Source organism: Artemia sp. Qi Xiang Cuo, chromosome 13, assembly GCF_049724085.1.
Source record: "Artemia sp. Qi Xiang Cuo chromosome 13, ASM4972408v1, whole genome shotgun sequence".
Classification (NCBI taxonomy): Eukaryota; Metazoa; Arthropoda; class Branchiopoda; order Anostraca; family Artemiidae; genus Artemia; species Artemia sp. Qi Xiang Cuo.
This window is the reverse complement of record NC_142806.1, coordinates 66,128,533-66,152,112: the sequence shown is the minus strand read 5'-3', so window position 1 is coordinate 66,152,112 and position 23,580 is coordinate 66,128,533. Positions and strand designations below refer to the sequence as shown.

Sequence of the window (23,580 nt, the reverse complement as noted above, 5' to 3'; positions counted from 1 at the left end):
TTTTGGACAAGGTGGTTGTAATGGTGTAATTTTTGTTTTGATCTGACTCTTTTCTTAGGAGTTAGGGTTTTTTATATTTCTTAACTTTGGACGTGATCGTCTCTTAATAGGTTGATAGCTACCGCTGCAACCCGGATGAGATCCTCTTGACTAACACCATTTATGATCAATCCTTATGTCCCACTATACAAGTTTGTATAGGCAAGAGTTCGTTCTTTATTGTAATTATAAATTTTATTCCAATGACCGCCTTTTAGTGGAAAATTTTAATATATTGACCTTAAATATAATAACTGTACTAGCCTATACTATAGTTAAGTGGCCTATAAAATTTAGTATAGGAAAGAGGTCGTTCTTTATTATAAACCCGGATGATCGTCTTTTAATGTAAATAACTACTACGTGAGATCCTCTTAGCTAGCACCATTTATGATCGATCCTTATGTCCCACTATACAAGTTTGTATAGGCATGACTTCGTTCTTTATAGTAATGCAGCCCGGAAAAACCAATGTATGGAATGGTTTGTTATTTCAGTGATCGTCTTTTAATGTACTTACTGTAACGTCATTATAATGAATAGTAAATTGTTCATTTTTGGCTTTGAAGACTCTTCGAGTAATGCGATATAATTCTTCAATCGTGTCACATTCTATGACACATGCTTTTCCATTATCCTTTTGCAATGGTGCTCCTCTGGGTCCGCATGAGTGAGAATCTGTAAAATAGTATTTTTCATCATAATGCATAAGACCCAGTGATTTAGAGTACGCAACTATTATTCCAGCATTATGTTCTCTAAATAATTTTTTTAAAGCAGCCAATAATGTAATTCCTAATTCTCCATTATTTATAGAATCCAATAAGCTTCCGCTGCACAACCAATTATCGTCATAATTTAAGGAAAATACTGCGTCATACATTAGAAAATCGTCCTTGATGACATCTAAATTTTTCAATACCAAATAGCCACTAGGAGGAATCGGAAAAACTCTTGGATTTCTATTATTATTATTTTCACGTATGACAGCATAAATAGTATCCCCTTCAATCATGTTTCTGTTCAGAATATTTTTATTCCATTGCCTTGGAGGTATAATAGCAGCTCGGACAATATTTGCGAGTACCATGGCAAAGCATTGGCTGCCAGCGTATCCAGATAGAAATATATTAGCTGCTGCTTGATTCCAGTCAGCATGTATAATTCTTGATACCTTTCTATTACTATCAAGAGTAACATATGCACTTGCTGGTGCATTTGCATTATTATAATTTTTGTGTTGTTCTTGACGATCTTGGGTGGGTGGAATGACACGAAATATATCACTGTGATCAAGTTTCGCATTAATATTTAATTTTTTCTCTTTTGTTGACACCATCGGTCCGACACTAGTTATCCTTTTCTTATTTTTGGGATAAATTTCTATTAATAAGGGTTCTTCAACTGAAGGGCTTCTCATTCTTTTTCTGGGACCTCCAACAATGGAAATTTTTTTCCTTGAGTCTGTTGTCCTTTAGATTTTACTTCATTTGTCATACATACTTCATCTGGTGTACCTCTGAGTTGCCTTTCTGGGAACTCAAACAATGGAAGATCTGTTCTATAAATTTGTCTCAAACGGTTGTACTCAATTAAAGCATCAACATCGCAATAAATCTTTGTGCTATCAAATTCTACTAGATGTAAACCTGCACTAGTGGTCACACGGGAAAGAGCAACGTACATCATACCTGGACCGAAGCAACGATTACCTGCGTCAACAATTTCACACTGTAAACTTAGTCCTTGGGACTTGTGTATTGTAATGGCAAAGGCCAGTTGAAGAGGAAATTGTCTTTGCGTGTAAAAGACTTGCTTCAAAACTTCAAAGCACAAGGTTTCTCTGCCAATTTCAACCGGAAGTTCCAGTCCATCAAATTTTACAAGAACTCCAATTATTTCTCCGTTTGGTAGCAACTTGAAGCTTGTTAATGTTCCCATTGATCCGTTTACTAGCCCCTTAGCAACACAAATATTTCTTTGAAGCATTACACGTGCACCTACTGCAAGTAACAAGCTCATGAAAGAACCGGCTGTTGTTTTTCTGTCATTGCCAAAGTTTAAAACAGTGTTTGCTGCATTCTGTTCGATTCGTTTGTCGTCAACAACCGAAGAGAGTCGATCAACTGCAGAAAGTTTAACGTAGTCTGAGCAGCTTTTTGTAAGAAGTAACTAGTTAACTACCATACAATTTTCATTGGTGGGCATAAGAATGACAGGTCTATTTCCCTCTTCACACAATTTTGAGTAATGATCTATTATTTCGTTATTTGAAGCTCTGTAGGAGTTCCCAATTTTTCTCTTGTAAACACTATTCAAATTTTCACCAGTGCAAAACCCCTGTCTAATTTCAGCAAGTGTATTAGCATAACTCTTATCCTTCTTTTGTCTCACATTTATGCTTAGTTCCTCATACTCAAATAGATGCCAGAGGCTAAAAGTACCAACTGATCCGATCTTGTTTTTTACTTCTAGTCGTGTGAGAGGTATATAAGGAGGATTACCACTTACTGGTCTTAATTGAAGAAAATCTCCCAAAAAGACGCAGTTAGTATTGCCCATTGGCAAATCAAATGCCATTATTTCTGATAGTCTTAAATGAATGTAGGTTAAAAGAAGAGACAAAACCATACAAATTTCATGAATAATAAAAACTCTTGTGTTCTTAAGTGTCTTTCTCAAAGTGAGAAGTTTTTCAGTGGAGAGAGGTGTGTATTTTCCGGTGTTTTCCTGATCAATAGCTAAACTTAAACAAGTATGTATTGTTAAACCATTTATGCTATGTGCAGCAATACCAGTAGGTGCCATAACTACAACGGGACAATCTTCATTCTTGAACTTGTTGCAAAGTAGTCTTCTCACGACACTGATAACCCTAGATTTTCCTGTACCCCCACATCCAGATACAATCAACTTCAAAGATGTTGCACCATTGCGCTTGGTAACTGAATCTAAAATTTTGTCAACAACTCTCTTTTGATCAATATTGAGCGACTCATAATCATTTTTCAACCTGTCTTCGGTGTCACCATTTAAAATCTGTTTGTTTGCGTCTAACAAATGCTCCATAGCATCTGCTGCTCTGTCAATGACTCCTCCCTGAATTGCATTTTCTGGGTGATCTTCAATGTTTTCATAATTATTTTCTGCCTTCTGAATTTCTTTTGCACGTTCTCGGACACTTTCTTCAAATTCTATGTTGCTTTTCCTCTTAACAACAATTTTTTTTTGGTAAGCTACCATGTCGGAATAGTTTACACTTTCAACACAGTAGGTTTCGTAGTTGTTATTTCCACTGACTACTAGTTCATTTTCATTTCGCCAAGGTTTAAACAATTTTAAAAGATCTCCATAGTAAGCATTTTTCTTCTCGTCAGTTTCAAATGGGTTTACCTTTCTGTGCTGTATGATATACGGTTTAAAAAGCCTTTTCCTGAGGTAGAAGGACCCGTCAGTTAACATCATATTATCATCAGTACCATTACGCTCCCGTTCATACCAAGACAATAACAGAAAAAGACTGATATTTTTTACATGTTCCGGTCTTTTAGGGTAGACATCAATAACCCAGTGGGCAATGTACAAATCACTACTCTGTGGATAGTTTTTAGCAAGCTGTTCAGGCACCTCATACCTTTTCAGTGTCCTCTTCATCTCTCTCTTTTTTGCAAGGTCAATATATCTAAATTGCCTAGAAATACTATACAATTTAGTACCAAGAAGCCTATCAGCAGCTTCAACTGCTCCAACTTGACGGGTTTTTATGGACTTCAACAAGTAGGACATAGTTCGTTGACCAAGACTTTTGCATGCATTATTTACTTCCTCCCACATTGCTTCTATTTCGACACTCTCTGCTTTTGTCACGTAATCGGTAATGTAATACGGTAATTTAGAGCCCAAATGGCCAATATATTGAACATCAATGTTTGCTTGATTAGCAATAAGTAACGCAGGAGAATAGTCATTTATATAACGCTCGTCATCTCTTCAAAGCAGATGATATATTCTTTTTCTTGGATTTTTACGGTTTGTACCATGAGCCAAGTAGTCAAGGATGTCATATAATTCTGTTCGTTCCTTTGTAGGACGAGGAAAGCCAAACTTACAATACGTAACCCATCTTCCTCTTTTTCTCTTATATTTTCTTTGACAGTATTTATTACAGTGGTGCACTTGATGGTCTTTGACCAGTTTGTGAAGAGTTGGACTAGTCAATCTATTTGGTATTTCACAAGTTATAATACTATTGATATACTGAATCACTTCAGACGCTGTTGATTTCCCTATAATAGGAGCATCTTCAATCAACAATACACAATGTACATGAGGCGCACCTCGTTTCTGATACTCGAGACGCCAGAAATGATCCTTAATTTCACCAAACAAAGGATTTGTCTTTGAACAAATCAGCTCATTAAATATAGGTGTCCATTTTTTGTCAAAGTGCATGGAAACTGCAACTGGATCTAGACACGTCAACTCTGCAGGGGTCATTTTTGCCACACCAGGTAAGTTCTTATGGACAGTCCGTAAATAGTCAATAAATTCAGGAGAGTACCACTCAGCACATGAAACTGTCAGAAACAAAGTAGGTGGACCCAATTGTTCAATCATTGACTTTACTTTATAGGAAAGAGATTGAAAATACTGCTGAGATCCTCTGATTTTTGATTGAACAGAAAACAAAGTCACTTCCATCTCTCCATCACGGGAATGAAGCCTGTCTATAAATTGACGAGCATTTTGATTTGGTTTCCCAGTCCGCAACATATGACCGACGCTATTACACATGTAAGAGAATTCTTGCAATTGGAAGATGTGAAAAAGAAAGTGTTTTTCAAGACGAAACTTAGTATGTCTGCTAAGAAGCTTTGATTTAAAATATTCTGCCTTCATAATCTAAAATGGTCTTGCCTTGTCACGCAAGCCATATTTGCCTTTCGGGAAAAGATTTGGAAACACTTTAAGATCAAGTTCTTCCTGAAATAGGTCTTCGCTCTCACCTTTTAGTTTCTTGATTTGAAATTGGTCAGTACCAAGATCTTTCATCTGCTTAAAATCTTCAATGAAGTCTTTTGGAACCAATGAATTGAGAGGCTGGACAGAAAAATGTTCAACCAATGTTCTGTCAACTTTTTGTCAGTTTCTAAAGGATTGCAGCTTCCAGTGTTTCAGGTAAATTATCAACACCAACCGCTTTTTAAGCAAGACGTGCTTCAAGTATTTTATTTAAATCTTCTAGGGTGTATGCACGTATTGTTTTATAGAGACGGTTGTTCTCTCTTAACCACAACAGAGCTCCATGGACTTTTCTCAGATCTATTAGTGCAGTCCAAACATTCTTGTTGTAAGTAGGCTGACCATTGACAATGACTACAAAACTATCAATGTTAAGAAGTTTTTCAGGCTGAATATCTGCATTTGCTTGCACATCAACAGGTAGATATACTATTCTCCCCTTAAGAGCGTCAACAAGTTATGTTCTAGGTCTCTTCAATGCAGTTACCTGCCCTAATCTGATGATCGTAAGACAAGGCATTACAAATCGAATCATTACCATTTCAAAATTATTTAAACACTTTATATATTCCGGTGTACAGTCTATATGAAGGTTATTTAATACTGATTGGGTATGCTCCTGACTTTTCAACATTTTCCCAGCTGAGTAATCACAGACAGAGAATAAATCAATGGCATCCTCATTCCAACCTGTACAATAAATTAGCTGTTCTCTGTCATCTTTGGGTATGTCCTGTTGTAGGTGTTCTAAAATCGTGGCGATCATTAAATCAAAACCTTTCTTATTTGAAAGGGATTTTAGACTCTTCAATTGGTATTTTGTCTTTATCTGCTCGCAACTGTCACAATGCATTGTGGGGTATACATCCCTGATGTTAGCTACCTTATCAAGGCTCTCACCAAATAATTTTATTATTGTATTTTCATCCACAGAAACTCTAATATTGCTATCACCGTAGATGAAGTCTCGACTATTATTGCGACAGAGTCTACTTGACACTTCTTCTATATAATGACTTAGTTTCTTGTACGAGCCCTCGACTTTTAGTAGATTAATATGTTGTATAATCTTACATTTTGATACTGCATTATATACGCTATTAATGAAACAGTTCAAGACAGGAAAATGTGGAGATAGTGCCCTTAGAGAACGCAAATAGCTCTGACATCCCTCATTTGGGCTACAGTATAACGAATGCCCATGCTTTCTTGTGTCCCTGTAATGGATTTCACAATAATCCAAGCCGCCAAGGTAGAAATTAACCACTTTGTCAGTTGAATATTTTAATGCTATATTATTTTCAAGGACATCAAAAAGAATTTGACATAATTCAATATCCGTCGGATAGACCTTGCAGATATCAGGGTGTCATTGCCAAGTAACCTGCTGCCCAATTTTTGGTTTTGAATGTTTACTCAGATTGTTATAGGTGACTTCAGCCATCATAATTTCCTTGTCAGATCTAGATTCAGAGCATTTTTCAATAGTTGTCTCGTACTTTTCAGGACAGTTTGTTCTACTACACAGAGAATTTTTTGCCAAATATTCAGTAGAACTAAAAGAACTGTTTAAAACACTGTTAGAAATGCTTTTTTCTTGAGTCGGTGTTCCAGGAATTTGTTCTAAATCATTAGTCTTACAAACACATATAGTGTACTACGGTAATCACCTGGCAAAAAAAAAAAAAAAAAAAAAAAAAAAAAAAAAAAAAAAAAAAAAAAAACTGTCTTCCTACTTTAGTAACTGAAATAAATGAGCACTTGAACAAGGTCTAGACCCTACTCATCCATCCAGTTCCCCAGGACAAAACAGTATAACCAATCCGACAGTCCGAAAATCAAGTCCAAAATAGAGCAAAATCAGCATCAATAAGCATACGTCCATGTTCCAAAACCAAGCTATAGCACCTTAAATCTACAAAAACATTATATTCCCAAGGTGATCACCATATATTGGGGCTCGTCAGATGAAAACTCATTGCCTAAATGGGTTTCGGCGCTTAAATTTCATTACCCAGGCAATTGAGCGCGCCATGCCATAATCTGGCATACCCCTATATAGTGCCACCAATGGAATAAACATAAACAAAACCCAAAACATCCAAAAAATAAAAATATATACCCCAGAATTTTTTTTTTAAAACATTCTTAACCAACCTTCAAATAACACTGAGAGCCGAACTTCAACCAATTTAAATACAAACAAATAAATAACCCTAGTCCTCCATCCGGAACAATTTCACTTTCACTCGAATTATAAGAATTAAATTCCAAATATTCTACCATAATCTATACCACAGGTGTCGCAATCCAACCCTCAACAACCGGGAAGATAAAACAAATTCCGTCAACAAGTTACCGTAAAATATCATTCAAGATATCTTGATAACTTTTATTATACTTATGCAAAAGCTGATTATACTTAAAACAAAGCTTTTTAAATTGTCAAGCAAGTTTATTGGCGGAAAAACCTCTTATGATTAGCTTCTTGCTAAGTAACATACATCTATTTCTAAAATCGATGTAATTAGTACAAATTCTTGCATATCTAAATAGTTGGGAAAAATACGATGAATATGTTATATTTGAATGAATATTACTTTTTGGAAATGGAAAATTAACTATTTCAAAATTAAAATCGTCTGTTTTATTATATATTTTAAAATTTATTGTATTATTAGGTACCACATTAATCTCTAAATCTAGAAAATGGTCATATTTGCCATTTCCATTACTGGATTCCAGCTTTAACTCTGGTGGATATATTTGACTTGCAATCTCTAAAAAATTTGAACAATTTATCACCAGAAGGTCATCTAAATATCTTTTATTATTTGAGAGCAAATACTTTATATTGCTTGGATTCTTTTTATCCGTCATATAATCGTATTCTAAATAATTTAGAAATAGGTCCGCTATAACTGGACTGGCATTACCCCACATAGGAATTTCATTACATTGATAATATAGATTGCCATTAAATTTTATATAAGTATTAAATAGAACAAATTCTAGTAGATCAAAAATCATATCTAGGCTATAACATCTTGAGCTAGTTGTACTATTAAAATAATTAGTCCATCTCGCCTTCTTATTATACGCATCAATTTTTAAAAACGGCAAATTAGACAAAAGAAAAGCTTTCTTAATAATATTTTTTAAGTTTATAAATACTAAATTAATGGGTAAATTTGTATATAATGTAGTGAAATCAAACGAGTCCACTCTTTTGGCTGAAACTAAAGCAAGAGAGTCTATTACTTGCAGCGAATTATTAACACTCCAGTATGGATTAAACTTAGAAATTTTTTTAATTCCCGAACAATATGCCTCAAACTTATTTTTGATTTCTCCTAAAATACACGACAAGTCAGTAGCCGCAACTCTGGTCGGGCACCTTGCTGCTCCCGCAATAAAGCGTGGTTTCGGGGGATTTTTATGAAATTTTGCCGTCCAATATAAAAACGGGAAATTTTTATCATTATCATTAACCTTAATATTAAATTTTTTAAAAAGTATATCCTCTATTCCGATCAATAGACTATTATTAACATCTTGAACCTTTTTATATGTATTTGTTGTACTAAGCTCCTTTGTTAAAACATCAAAATAAAGCTTCTGACAAATTATTGCAAAATTATTATTCGCTTTATCAATGGGTACAATTACAAAATCCCTCTTTACATTATCAATTGCTTGTTTTATCTTAGAATTACAAAAAACAACATCATTATCATGCTTATTTGTCCTCTTGTATATTTTATTTCTAACCTTATTAATAATTAAATTTTACCAATTCTGAAAACAATTTTTATTAATTTTCTCTTTTTGCACCAATTATCAATAAATATTTTGATATTATTATTTAACCCTCTAAGCAGATTCGAGGGTTTTAGATGATATGAAAGACGGAATTTATCCCACATTTTCATTATATTCTGCAGTTCAATTTGATTTATTATTGATAAATCACCTGTAATAATATGTTCGTTAGTTGTATTAACAAACGATAACAATTGGTCACACTTACAAATAGGTTTCCAATTACTATCCGTGTCAAAGTTCCTAAGTATTAAATTATAATTAAAAATCATTTTTTCTATCGTTTTTGAAAATTTATATGTTATAATTGGATTGTTCTTATACTTCAAATTACTAGGAAGGGCCTGTTTCACATCAGCCTGGTTTAAAATTCCAGGTAAATTTATATCCTCTATTTGTTTACTTATAAAAGTAATAGGAAGATACAATCTATTCTCCTTATTAACAGTCTTATCTGACTTTTTTTCATTTGAATTACCTTTAGTTCTAGCTAGAATACATACTGTATCATAAATCAGTTTAATTTTTGAGTTACATGGTTTTTTATTATTTACATTCCAAAACAATTTTATTAAATTATTTTTTGATAACCTATTTAAACATTTTATTATGCTAGCCATACCATTAGACTCAAATAGTTTGCACAATTTCTTCAAATAGATTTCTAAATCTATATTCTTTTTTCTCTTATTTTTCCTATGCCCTCTTGATCGATTTTTACGTTTAACGGGATGATTAAAAGAAGGATGGTCCATTAAACCATTTATACAATTAACAACAACATTAGACATGTCTCCATATTTAGCCACTCGATCATTCAACCCAAACGGATAAGCAGTACCGAGGGTATGGATCCAATAGTCTTCACGTTTACGTAAATTTATATTTTTCTCTTCTTTAGTTAGATTACTTATTTCCAAATTTTCTAAAATCATAATGGTTAAATTAGTTAAAGAACAGGTACCATTATTACAAAGTCTTACAAGATAGCTATTCGTTTTTTTTACCCTTAATTGTACTTTTGTGCCCTAAAAACCTCTCATATATTTTATAAATACTTTCCCTCACATATATTAAACCACAGAATTTAAACTCCAACAAAAAAATGATATTACTTGTTTTACAATTTTCCCGAACGCGAAATAGATAATGGAATTTTTTATTATATAAAGTGCTTTGTACAGTTGCCCTAGGGGTGAAATAGTCTCGGAAGATAAAACAACGACCAGTACACCTACCAATATCCGGTAGACCGCTTTGAATCTTACTAGCATTCGAATTTATCATTAAGAACAAGGTAAAAAACCAAATACGACAAACAAAACAAAATCCAAATCATATCCAAAAATCAAGCATATTTCCATTAACCAGGGAAAATTTTTTTTAAACAATTCCTCCACCAGCACTAGATCCAACCTGAAATCATATAGTGTATTACGGTAATCACCTGGCAAAAAAAAAAAAAAAAAAAAAAAAAAAAAAAAAAAAAAACTGTCTTCCTACTTTAGTAACTGAAATAAATGAGCACTTGAACAAGGTCTAGACCCTACTCATCCATCCAGTTCCCCAGGACAAAACAGTATAACCAATCCGACAGTCCGAAAATCAAGTCCAAAATAGAGCAAAATCAGCTTCAATAAGCATACGTCTATGTTCCAAAACCAAGCTATAGCACCTTAAATCTACAAAAACATTATATTCCCGAGGTGATCACCATATATTGGGGCTCGTCAGATGAAAACTCATTGCCTAAATGGGTTTCGGCGCTTAAATTTCATTATCCAGGCAATTGAGCGCGCCATGCCATAATCTGGCATACCCCTATATAGTGCCACCAATGGAATAAACAAAACCCAAAACAACCAAAAAATAAAAATATATACCCCAGAAAAATTTTTTTCAAACATTCTTAACCAACCTTCAAATAACACTGAGAGCCGAACTATAACCGATTTAAATACAAACAAATAAATAACACTAGTCCTCCACCCGGAACAATTTCACTTTCACTCAAATTCTAAGAATTAAATTCCGAATATTCCACCATAATCTTTACCACAGGTGTCGCAATCCAACCCTCAACAACCGGGAAGATAAACCAATTCCGTCAACAAATTACCGTAAAATATCATTCAAGATATCTTGATAACATTATTATACTTATGCAAAAGCTGATTATACTTGAAGCAAAGCTTTTTAAATTGCCAAGCAAGTTTATTGGTGGAAAAACCTCTTATGATTAACTTCTTGCTAAGTAACATATATCTATTTCTAAAATCGATGTAATTAGTACAAATTCTTGCATATCTAAATAGTTGGGAAAAATACGATGAATATGTTATATTTGAATGAATATTACTTTTTTGAAATGGAAAATTAACTATTTCAAAATTAAAATCGTCTGTTTTATTATATATTTTAAAATTTATTGTATTATTAGGTACCACATTAATCTCTAAATCTAGAAAATGGTCATATTTGCCATTTTCATTACGCCTCCGTATATTCACTGTGTTGTCGAACATTTTCCATTGCATCTATAAACTGTTCCGCAGTTGCCAATCCATACCTTGGAAGCTTTTCATTAAACTGACAACATTTCTTTTGTATATTACTATGAAGCTTTGCCAAAGCATTTCTAGCCGACTTTTCAACAGCATCCGCTCTTTCAAAGAGAATTTTAATCTGTTATTTTGAATACTTTTCGTGATCCTGGTAATACATGCGTAAAATGTTTCTCAATTTACGAAGATCAGCCTGCATTTTTGCCATCTTCTTGTATTTCTGAATGTAATTTTTCCCTTTGTCCTTATGCGTTCTTCGGTACATCCTCGCAGAGAATTTAATTTTTTCATTATAGCTTTTGTCACCCCAGTATCTACCCATTATTCTGGTAGCAACTTTTTTCTTATGTTTGTTTCGGTAATCTTCATCATTACCATACCGTTCCTTGATCTTTTGTTTGGCTGTCTCAATTTTCGCATGTCTATAATCTTCATCATTGTGCTAACACATCTTGCTGTTTTCTTTTGCTCTCTCAATTATTACTTCTCGATACGCCTGGTCGGTTGAATACCTTTGTTTTGCTCTCTCAATTATTAATTCTCGATACACCTGGTCGGTTGAACACCTTTGCTTTTTTCTTTTCAAGTTACTATCTCTGTTGTTTGTGTAGTACTCTTTTTTCAACTTGCGTATAGCCTACTTTGATCTAACCATTATTCTAATCAAGAATGAGAGAATTTTCAGTTTTGACTTTCCTTATATACTAATTATGACGTCACGGCGTATAACGTTATGTATTCATGAATGAGACCATTTACAGTTTTGACGTTTTTTATATAGTAATTATGACGTCACTGCATCAAAAATACAGTTTTTATTGGAAAAATTTATTCTCTTTTAGAAATAATTTATTTTAGTTACTATAGATTTTTAACCCAATTAATTTCCTTTAAAATGAGCTATTGAACAACCCTCTACGATGTTCCAGTGCCAAGCTATCTCTGGATACAAAAAAAGAAAAAAAAATATCCCGTTTGGGAAGACTAACGTGGTTAAAGTCAATTTTCTTGATTTTCAAGCCAATATATTTCCCTTGCTGTTCCAGTACCAAGATCTTTCATCTGCTTAAAATTTTCAATGAAATCTTTTGGAACCACTGAATTGAGAGGCTGGACAGAAAAATGTTCAACCAATGTAGATTTTACAATTTCTGTCAGTTTCTGAAGGATTGCAGCTTCTGGCATTTCTGGAAAATTATCAACACCAACCGCTTTTTCAGCAAGACGTGCTTCAAGTTTTTTATTTAAATCTTCTAGGGTGTATGCACGTATTGTTTTATAGAGATGGTTGTTCTCTCTTAACCACAACAGTGCTCCATGGACTTTTCTCAGATCTATTAGTGCAGTCCAAACATTCTTGTTGTAAGTAGGCTGGCCATTGACAATGACTACAAAACTATCAATGTTAAGAAGTTTTTCAGGCTGAATATCAGCATTTGCTTGCACATCAACAGGTAGATATACTATTCTCCCCTTAAGAGCGTCAACAAGTTATGTTCTAGGTCTCTTCAATGCAGTTACCTACCCTAATATGATGATCGTAAGACAAGGCATTACAAATCAAATCATTGCCATTTCAAAATTATTTAAACATTTTATACATTCCGGTGTACAGTCTATATGAAGGTTATTTAATACTGATCGGACATTCTCCTGACTTTTCAACATTTTCCCAGCACAGTAATTACAGACAGAGAATGAATCTATGACATCCTCTTTCCAACCTGTACAATGAATTAGCTGTTCTCTGTCATCTTTGGGTATGTCCTGTTGTAGGTGTTCTAAAATCGTGGCCATCATTACATCAAAACCTTTCTTATTTGAAAGGGATTTTAGACTGTTCAATTGGTATTTTGTCTTTATCTGCTCGCAACTGTCACAATACATTGTGGGGTATACATCCCTGATGTTAGCTACCTTATCAAGGCTCTCACCAAATAATTTTATTATTGTAATTTCATCCACAGAAACTCTAATATTGCTATCACCGTAGATGAAGTCTTGACGATTATTGCGACAGAGTCTACTTGATACTTCTTCTATATAATGACTTAGTTTCTTGTACGAGCCCTCGACTTTTAGTAGATTAATATGTTGTATAATCTTACATTTTGATACTGCATTATATACTCTATTAATGAAACAGTTCAAGACAGGAAAATGTGGAGCTAGTGCCCTTAACCTGCCCGTAACCTGCTGCCCAATTTTTGGTTTTGAATGTTTACTCAGATTGTTATAGGTGACTTCAGCCATCATAATTTCCTTGTCAGATCTAGATTCAGAGCATTTTTCAATAGTTGTCTCGTACTTTTCAGGACAGTTTGTTCTACTACACAGAGAATTTTTTGCCAAATATTCAGTAGAACTAAAAGAACTGTTTAAAACACAGTTAGAAATGCTTTTTTCTTGAGTCGGTGTTCCAGGAATTTGTTCTAAATCATTAGTCTTACAAACACATATACTAATAACCCTAACAGGCTCGTTTTCGCCATAATTGAAAAACATTGCTTTTCCTTCGCTGTTGATAGGTATCCTTGTATATATTTTTTTATTGCTGCTACATAAACTGCAATTGCTCCTTCCAAAATTAATATACGAATTTTCAAAGAAGTACGCCTCCGTATATTCACTGTGTTGTCGAACATTTTTCATTGCATCTATAAACTGTTCCCCAGTTGCCAATCCATACCTTGGAAGCTTTTCATTAAACTGACAACATTTCTTTTGTATATTACTATGAAGCTTTGCCAAAGCATTTCTAGCCGACTTTTCAACAGCATCCGCTCTTTCAAAGAGAATTTAATCTGTAATTTTGAATACTTTTCGTGATCCTGGTAAAACATGCGTAAAATGTTTCTCAATTTACGAAGATCAGCCTGCATTTTTGCCATCTTCTTGTATTTCTGAATGTAATTTTTCCCTTTGTCCTTATGTGTTCTTCGGTAAAACCTCGCAGAGAATTTAATTTTTTCATTATAGCTTTTGTCACCCCAGTATCTACCCATTATTCTGGTAGCAAGTTTTTTCTTATGTTTGTTTCGGTAATCTTCATCATTACCATACTGTTCCTTGATCTTTTGTTTGGCTGTCTCAATTTTTGCATGTCTATAATCTTCATCATTGTGATAACACATCTTGCTGTTTTCTTTTGCTCTCTCAAGTATTACTTCTCGATACGCCTGGTCGGTTGAATAACTTTGTTTTGCTCTCTCAATTATTACTTCTCGATACACCTGGTCGGTTGAATACCGTTGCTTTTTTCTTTTAAAGTTACTATATCGGTTGTTTGTGTAGTACTCTTTTTTAAACTTGCGTATAGCCTACTTTGATCTAACCATTATTCTAATCAAGAATGAGAGAATTTTCAGTTTTGACTTTCCTTATATACTAATTATGACGTCACGGTGTATGACGTTATGTATTCATGAATGAGACCATTTACAGTTTTGACGTTTCTTATATAGTAATTATGACGTCACTGCATCAAAAATACAGTTTTTATTGGAAAAATTTATTCTCTTTTAGAAATAATTTATTTTAGTTACTATAGATTTTTAACCCAATTAATTTCCTTTAAAATGAGCTATTGAACAACCCTCTACGATGTTCCAGTGCCAAGCTATCTCTGGATACAAAAAAAGAAAAAAAAATATCCCGTTTGGGAAGACTAACGTGGTTAAAGTCAATTTTCTTGATTTTCAAGCCAATATATTTCCCTTGCTGTTCAAGCCAAGGGACAGAAAATTTCCTATACAGGGGTTTCGGACAAGGCGGTTCTAATGGTGTACTGTTTGTTTTGATCTGACTCCTTTTTTAGGAGCTATGGGTTTTTATATTTCTTAACATTGGACGTGATCGTCTCTTACTAGGTTGATAGCTACCGCTGCAACCCGGATTGCTAGCTACCGCTGCAACCCGGATACATTGAATTAGTTGTTCTCTGTCATCTTTGGGTATGTCCTGTTGTAGGTGTTCTAAAATCGTGCCCATCATTACATCAAAACCTTTCTTATTTGAAAGGGATCTTAGACTCTTCAATTGGTATTTTGTCTTTATCTGCTCACAACTGTCACAATGCATTGTGAGGTATACATCCCTGTTGTTAGCTACCTTATCAAGGCTCTCACCAAATAATTTTATTATTGTATTTTCATCCACAAAAACTCTAATATTGCTATCACCGTAAATGAAGTCTTGACTATTATTACGACAGAGTCTACTTGACACTTCTTCTATGTAATGACTTAGTTCCTTGTACGAGCCGTCGACTTTTAGTAGATTAATATGTTGTATAATCTTACATTTTCATACTGCCTTATATACGCTATTAATGAAACAGTTCAAGACTGGAAAATTTGGAGCTAGTGCCCTTAGAGAACGCAAATAGCTCTGACATCCCTCATTTGGGCTACAGTATAACGAGTGCCCATACTTTCTTGTGTCCCTGTAATTGATTTCACAATAATCCAAGCCGCCAAGGTAGAAATTAACCAATTTGTCAGTTGAAAATTTTAATGCTATATTATTTTCAAGGATATCAAAAAGAATTTGACATAGTTCAATATCCGTCGGATAGAGCTTGCACATATCAGGGTGACATTGCCAAGTAACCTGCTGCCCAATTTTTGGTTTTGAATGTATACTCAGATTGTTATAGGTGACTTCAGCCATCATAATTTCCTTGTCAGATCTAGTTTTAGAGCATTTTTTTATAGTTGTCTCGTACTTTTCAGGACAGTTTGTTCTACTACACAGAGAATTTTTTGCCAAATATTCAGTAGAACTAAACGAACTGTTTAAAACACAGTTAGAAATGCTTTTTTCTTGAGTCGGTGTTCCAGGAATTTGTTCTAAATCATTAGTCTTACAAACACATTTACTAATAACCCTAACAGGCTCGTTTTCGCCATAATTGAAAAACATTGCTTTTCCTTTGCTGTTGATAGGTATGCTTGCATATATATTTTTATTGCTGCTGCATAAACTGCAATTACTCCTTCCAAAATTAATATACGAATTTTCTAAGAAGTAAGCCTCCGTATATTCACTGTGTTGTCGAACATTTTTCATTGCATATATAAACTGTTCCGCAGTTGCCAATCCATACCTTGGAAGCTTTTCGTTAAACTGACAACATTTCTTTTGGATATTACTATGAAGCTTTGCCAAAGAATTTCTAGCCGACTTTTCAACAGCATCCGCTCTTTCAAAGAGAATTTTAATCTGTAATTTTGAATACTTTTCGTGATCCCGATGAAACATGCGTAAAATGTTTCTCAATTTACAAAGATCAGCCTGCATTTTTGCCATCTTCTTGTATTTCTGAATTTAATTTTTCCCTTTGTCCTTATGCGCTCTTCGGTACAACCTCGCAGAGAATTTAATTTTTTCATTATAGCTTTTGTCAACCCAGTATCTACCCATTATTCTGGTAGCAACTTTTTTCTTATGTTTGTTTCGGTAATCTTCATCATTATCATACCATTCCTTACTCTTTTGTTTGGCTATATCAATTTTCGCATGTCTATAATCTTCATCATTGTGATAACACATCTTGCTGTTTTGTTTTGCTCTCTCAATTATTACTTCTCGATACGCCTTGTCAGTTGAATACCTTTGCTATTTTCTTTCCAAGATGTTGTCTCTGTTTTTTGTAAAGTACTGTTTTTTTTAAATTACGTATAATAACTCGCTTAGAAGGCATCTTATTACAAAACAAGAAATAATATCTTCATCTAATTAACACTTCTTATAACTCGTATCAGGTATCCATAACCTAACAAAAAATAAAACTAATTTTTAAATTTTCAGGTATTTTGTTAGTTTGAATGAAAAGATTAAAATTATTGCTCAGATATAAATATTTTTGCAGTTTACATAATAACTTTAGCGATTCTAAACTGAAAAATAAAATATATATTAAAAAATGTAATTTTTTGGTCTGAAAATACATAGTCAATCCCACATCGGGTAGTTAGAACCTAACCAAAAATAAAACTAATTTTAACATTTTAAGGTATTTTTCCAGCTTGTGTTGAAATGTTCAAACTATTGCTCGGATACCATGGATATTTAACGTTCACGTTAATATTTAACGTTAACGTTAATATTTAAAGTTCGTTCATATAACGCAAAAGTTCATTCATATAAAGTTCGTTCATATAACGCAAAAGTTCATATAACGTAAAAGTTCGTTCTAAAAGTTCGTATATAAAGTTCGTTCATATAACGCAAAAGTTCGTTTAACGCAAAAAGTTCGTTTAACGCAAAAAGTTCGTTTAACGCAAAAAGTTCGTTTGTTCGTTTGTTCATATAACGCAAAAGTTCGTTTAACGCAAAAAGTTCGTTTGTTCGTTAGTTCATATAACGCAAAAGTTCGTATAACGCAAAAAGTTCATTTAACGCAAAAAGTGCGTTTAACGCAAAAAGTTCGTTTAACGCAAAAGTTCATATAACGCAAAAGTTTGTTTATATAACGCAAAAGTTCATATAACGCAAAAGTTCATATAACGCAAAAGTTCGTTTAACGCAAAAAGTTCATTTAACGCAAAAAGTTCGTTTAACGCATAAAGTTTGTTTAACGCAAAAGTTCATATAACGCAAAAGTTCATATAACCCAAAAGTTCGTTTATATAACGCAAAAGTTCATATAACGCAAAAGTTCATATAACGCAAAAGTTCGTTTAACGCAAAAAGTTCGTTTGTTCGTTAGTCCATATAACGCAAAAGTTCGTTTAACGCAAAAAGTTAATATAGTTCATATAACGCAAAAGTTCGTTTAACACAAAAAGTTCGTTTAACGCAAAAAGTTCGTTTTTTCGTTAGTTCGTTTAACGCAAAAGTTCGTTTAACGCAAAAAGTTCGTTTAACGCAAAAAGTTCGTTTAACGCAAAAAGTTCGTTTAACGCAAAAGTTCATATAACGCAAAAGTTCATATAACGCAAAAGTTCGTTCATATAACGCAAAAGTTCATATAACGCCTCGATCTTTACGCAAAAGTTTTTTATCGTTTAAAAAAAATAGAGTTGTGAGAAAGTAAAACTTTAGCGTAACTTGGCGTTGAGGAGGGGACAGTCCCTTTCATATCTTGCCAAACTTCATATAACGCCTCGCTCTTTACGCAAAAGTTTTTTATTGTTTAAAAAAAATAGTTGTGAGAAAGTAAAACTTTAGCGTAAACTTTAGCGTATAACTTTCATATAAAAAAATAGAGTTGTGAGAAAGTAAAACTTTAGCGTTTGGAGAATGAACTAAACTAGCGTAAAAAATAGGAAAACTGTCCCTTTTTTGATAATTTTCTACTAATGCCATGTATACCGAATTTTGATTCTAATTCTTTGATTTGGTAATTCTAGGATTCTAATTCGTTTTTTTAGGTATGACATTACTAAGCAATACATGCAATATTTTATGGGAAATCGTATCAAATGCCTTTTTAATGTCAATAAAAATTGTAGCAGGAATATCACCTTTGTCGAGGGCGTCATGAACAAACTGAGTCATTGCCATAATAGTATGCTCAGCAGAGTGAGACTTCCAGAACTCAAATTGCATCGGACTAAAAAATTTAGATTTCATGAAAGGGAAGAAAGGGGGCTGTTTCACTAAGAAAGGGGGCTGTCCCCTCCTCAACGCCAAGTTACGCTAAAGTTATATGAAAGGCGTTATATGAAAGTTATATGAAGGATATGAAAGGTTATTCCGTATATGAAAGTTATTCCGTTATTATAGTTAAAAGTTAGTTTACGCTAAAGTTTTACTTTCTCACAACTCTATTTTTTTATATTTACATTAAAGAGCGATTAAAGTTCATAGTTAGAACTTTAGCTAGCTAGCAACCTAGTAAGAGACGATCACGTCCAATGTTAATAAATATAAAAACCCATAGTTCCTAAAAAAGGAGTCAGATCAAAACAAAAAGTACACCATTAGAACCGCCTTGTCCGAAATCCCTGTATAGTAAGCTTTCTGTCCCTTGGATTGAACAGCAAGGGAATCCGGGTTGCAGCGGTAGCTAGCAACCTAGTAAGAGACGAACACGTCCAATGTTAAGAAATATAAAAACCCATAGTTCCTAACAAAGGAGTCAGATCAAAACAAAAAGTACACCATTAGAACCGCCTTGTTCAAAACCCCTGTATAGTAAACTTTCTGTCCCTTGGCTTGAACAGCAAGGAAAATATATAGGAAACCTGCATAGGAAAGTCAGATCAAAACAAAATATACATTAAAGAGACATCGTGAGCGAGTGCATAAAGTGAAGGAAAAATGATCACCCAAAGTTCAGATCTTCCCGGCGAAACACATGTCCCAGACCTTGAATGATGGCTTTTTTGTACATGTTTTAATCATTGAAATATCGTATTAAAAGTATAACCTAGCAAAGACAGAGGACACTCGATTTAAAGCCCTTAGGTTTATGAGAAATTGCGATGCATGTTTTTTGTCTCGTTTATTGCTGGTGCTAAAGCAACTTCGAAAGTGTAATAGATACACATAAGTCTGTCCTAGGGGGTGGGGTAGATGGAAAGGATTCTTCCTGGTCGTGTCAAAAATACAGAACCAGTTAATTTATAGGTCACAATCTTTTGAGGTTGTGTATATGTTAATTCTCCCCTATCCCACTAAATTGTAGTTTCCGTGTATTGAAGCATTTAGCTTGGAAGTGGGAAAGGAATTTAGATATCCAAGAACAAAACAAGATTATCTCTAGTTACGTCATTATATTTACACTAGAGCTGTTACTCTGTATATACTATTATATATATATATATATATATATATATATATATATATATATATATATATAAAGACTTCGGCATCAATCGAATAGATGTAGTGTCATTCTAAGTCAGTTAAAGTGATTGTTAAATGATGGTTCTATATTGTAGTGAAAATGCCAAGTTACCGTTTTGGTGTTTCCTATAGTAAGCGGCTTTGAAACATCAATACAAACCGAAGATTCAGCTAATCTAATTACTGTGTTATGGAGAGAATCATATATAATCTTAACTTTGGATTTGAACGATTTCTTGAGTGAAAAGATGTCTTTTTTGCCGCGTTCCCATACTTTTTAGGTAAAGAATCAGATTGTTATTCTACTGAAGAAATCCTACCCCAAACACCCAACTTTATGGCTGTTGCCTAACAACCAATTATTAAATACAAGTTAAAATTTCGAGATATGGAAATGTGGATATCTATACTTATCAATATGTTAGTTGTGTTAAAAAGTTTCATGGCAGGTTGAATACCATGTTAGATCGTACGTGTTCGGACCCGATATTTCAATTTTTCCTTGTTAGGATATGATCGCTCCCTACCCAAGTAAACACAAGTCCCTGCTTCTGTTCTTATCTATATATTTGAGTGTTTATCGAATCCCTGTTTATGTAAGGCATGTCTTGAATCCAGTTTATTTTAATAAATGGTTAATTTTTCTTATTTTCGTCTATGCTAGTCTGTCCTGTAGCTACTTTAAGTCTTGCGAATTCATCACCTGATTCGGCTCGTTTGTAATTCTGCGGCTTTCGAGATCCAGGCCAACCATTGATAAAGAAAACAGATTTGAATATTATATTGAGCCTACCAATCGATGCTGAACACCTGTGACGTTCAATTAGTTGTTTTGTTTCTAGCTTTGGTTAAACCATGTTACTCGTACTATTAAAACCTACTTATTCTTTTGGTATGGTTTGGTCATACTTACGAAGGCAGTTAGGCTTGTAGAACCTCAGAATTGAGCGACGCTCTCAACATGTGGTCCAGAAATCAATTTTCTTAAATTTATAACGGAATAAATACATGATGACCGATTTATTATGTCTACGGTAAAACTTTCGGTGCTGGTGCATTATGCGGGCTCCGCGAAAGATGTCAAGTTTGGTTAATGTTAATAAAATAAAATATTATTAATATATAAGTTTATCACTAAAATAAAATAGGATGAAAATATAATAGTTTAGAAATAAATTTGGGCTATATATTTGCACATTAGGGGTGGGGGGTAAGGCATAGAATATATTAAATACGTAGCCTAACCTAATCTAGGTAACTTCCCCCCTAAACCTAAGAAAACAATCGTCTAAATATTGTAACTCATTGAGAAACCACGGCTTTGCAATCATTTATCTATAGTGATCTCTTGCCCGTTTGACGGGTTTTGTCGGGTGACTGTAGCATATCCCGTTTGACATTCCACATACAGTATATAGCGGTGCCCGCATAATGCACTAGTACCAAACGTTCCTGTCTGTTCTGTTGGAATATGAATGAATCTGTGAAAATTTAAATTTGCTTAATAAAACAAACCGGTCTATTTATTTACCAAGATATTGACAGTGATAGTTAGATGGTTTGCAAAACTGTACCCCCCCCCCCCTTCCTTGTGCTTTAACTTTACAAGATAATTTACTTCAGCCTTGGGGTCAACTAATAAGACCCTATAGTGGCTATTTTTTGCTGAAATTTCCTATTTTAAGGGACTATGGGCTTTTAGGCGATTATTAAGCTAGGTTCACGGATAAGAAGTTGAAAAACTTCAAACGTATCGTGTAAAATTAAATGCCATAATGGAATCACACTTGTAAGCAACTTCTCAGTTTAGGGGTATTGAAGGATGTGCATATTTCCTATTGCTATTCTTTTTCATTAATTTATGACTGATAAATGGTGATTTTTTACTGGCTAAGGAGGCTTGTTGTACATGTTTATACAAAATCCTTAGGAATGTAAACTTGTTTCGAATTGATGGGTTATTTTTAGCTGGCCAATCATTTTAAGTATTTTGCTAGGAAATGAATATGAAGCCACTATCAGGCTTTCACTTGGTGTTCAAAAGATCTCATTGGTGTGTGTAGTCTTCGTTAAATAAGTAGCTCATTTTCAGGGGAGAAAAGGCAAGGGTGTATTGTTAGCATATCGTTGCTAATTAAATTTTGTTTAAGAACCTTCGTATGTAACGCGTAAGGAATTTTTCCAAGATTTAATTGGTTTTTAGACGAACGTACTGAAAGCATGTTATTTTGCAATTGGGTTAAGGAGAGTGATAGATCTAATGTCAATGCAAATTACTTAACGATAAAATTTGTGAACAGATTCTGAAAAAATCAAACTATTGCAGGTCAGAGAATGGTAGACCGCCCGATGTTTTACCTCTGCGTTGTCTGTGGCAAGAAGTACAAGCATATGAAGTCACTAAGGCAACACTCGCGATACGAATGTAGTGGGACGAAAAAGTTCACCTGTGAATTTTGCCAATCTTCGTTTTCTAAGAGGTCAAGTTTGAATCGTCACATTAAGAAGGCCAGTTTCTGTTCTCTAAAAACCATCTTGTGATAAGTCTTGACAACCTTGTAATTCTTTTTCTTTTATGTAGATCTGACAATAAAGGGATTGTATGCTCAGTTGCAGATGTAAATCTTCTTATTTAGTACTTTAGGAATTTCGGACTCATTTTTGAAAACTTTGTTCTTAGCGATTTGGTTTCCCCATAAAAAATTTTATAGCTTCTATTTTGGCATGTCCTTTTGTTCTTCACTTGTCTCATACAGACTTAAGTTCTTCCTTCGAAATGTAGGTACTGATTCTTTTGATGTATCTATTTGTATCAAAATACCGTTTTTTAGAGTTTCGGTTACCATTGAGCCGGGTCGCTCCTTACTTACAGTTCGTTACCACGAACTGTTTGAAACTATACATGCTACCAACTGTTTGTTAATGCTCAAAAATCCATCGGCATAACTGTTCTTTACCTGGAGAAATCATGTGCTACAGATGAGCATACCAAGATAGATCGGTGAACAAAGTACTGAATAGGTACAACTGTATTTTGACCGTTTTATCAATTAACAGAACTTATAGCGACGGGAAATCGGAAGCTCAGGCCCACGAACTCACAGCCAGACTTCATACATTTGAATTTATATTTATACTCCATTAAGCGGAAAAAAAAATTTGTTCCACGAACTTTGTCTGAGCAGGAGGTAGATCTAGTTTTCTCTAGAGCTACTGGTCTTATTGCAGGTATGCGAGATAAAATTTTAGATATATGAACTGACGATGGTTTTGATGCTTTCATAGAGCAAAAGAATTTCCTTGTGAGTGCAGCCTGACTCAAGATCTTTCGCAAAAT

At 33.9% G+C, this 23,580-nt stretch overlaps 1 protein-coding gene and 1 long non-coding RNA gene across 3 annotated transcripts in view; both read left to right on the top strand.

Annotated features, from left to right (window-relative positions):
- The window catches only part of LOC148945566 (uncharacterized), a 94,701-nt gene extending 71,849 nt beyond the window's left edge, over positions 1-22,852 (top strand). Inside the window, exon 2 of the long non-coding RNA XR_016142692.1 lies at positions 22,570-22,852. This is a non-coding gene — a long non-coding RNA (uncharacterized LOC148945566). The remainder of the gene's footprint in view (positions 1-22,569) is intronic.
- The window catches only part of LOC148945563 (uncharacterized), a 230,751-nt gene that overhangs the window by 94,417 nt on the left and 112,754 nt on the right, over positions 1-23,580 (top strand). The gene's annotated exons all lie outside the window — the stretch shown is intronic.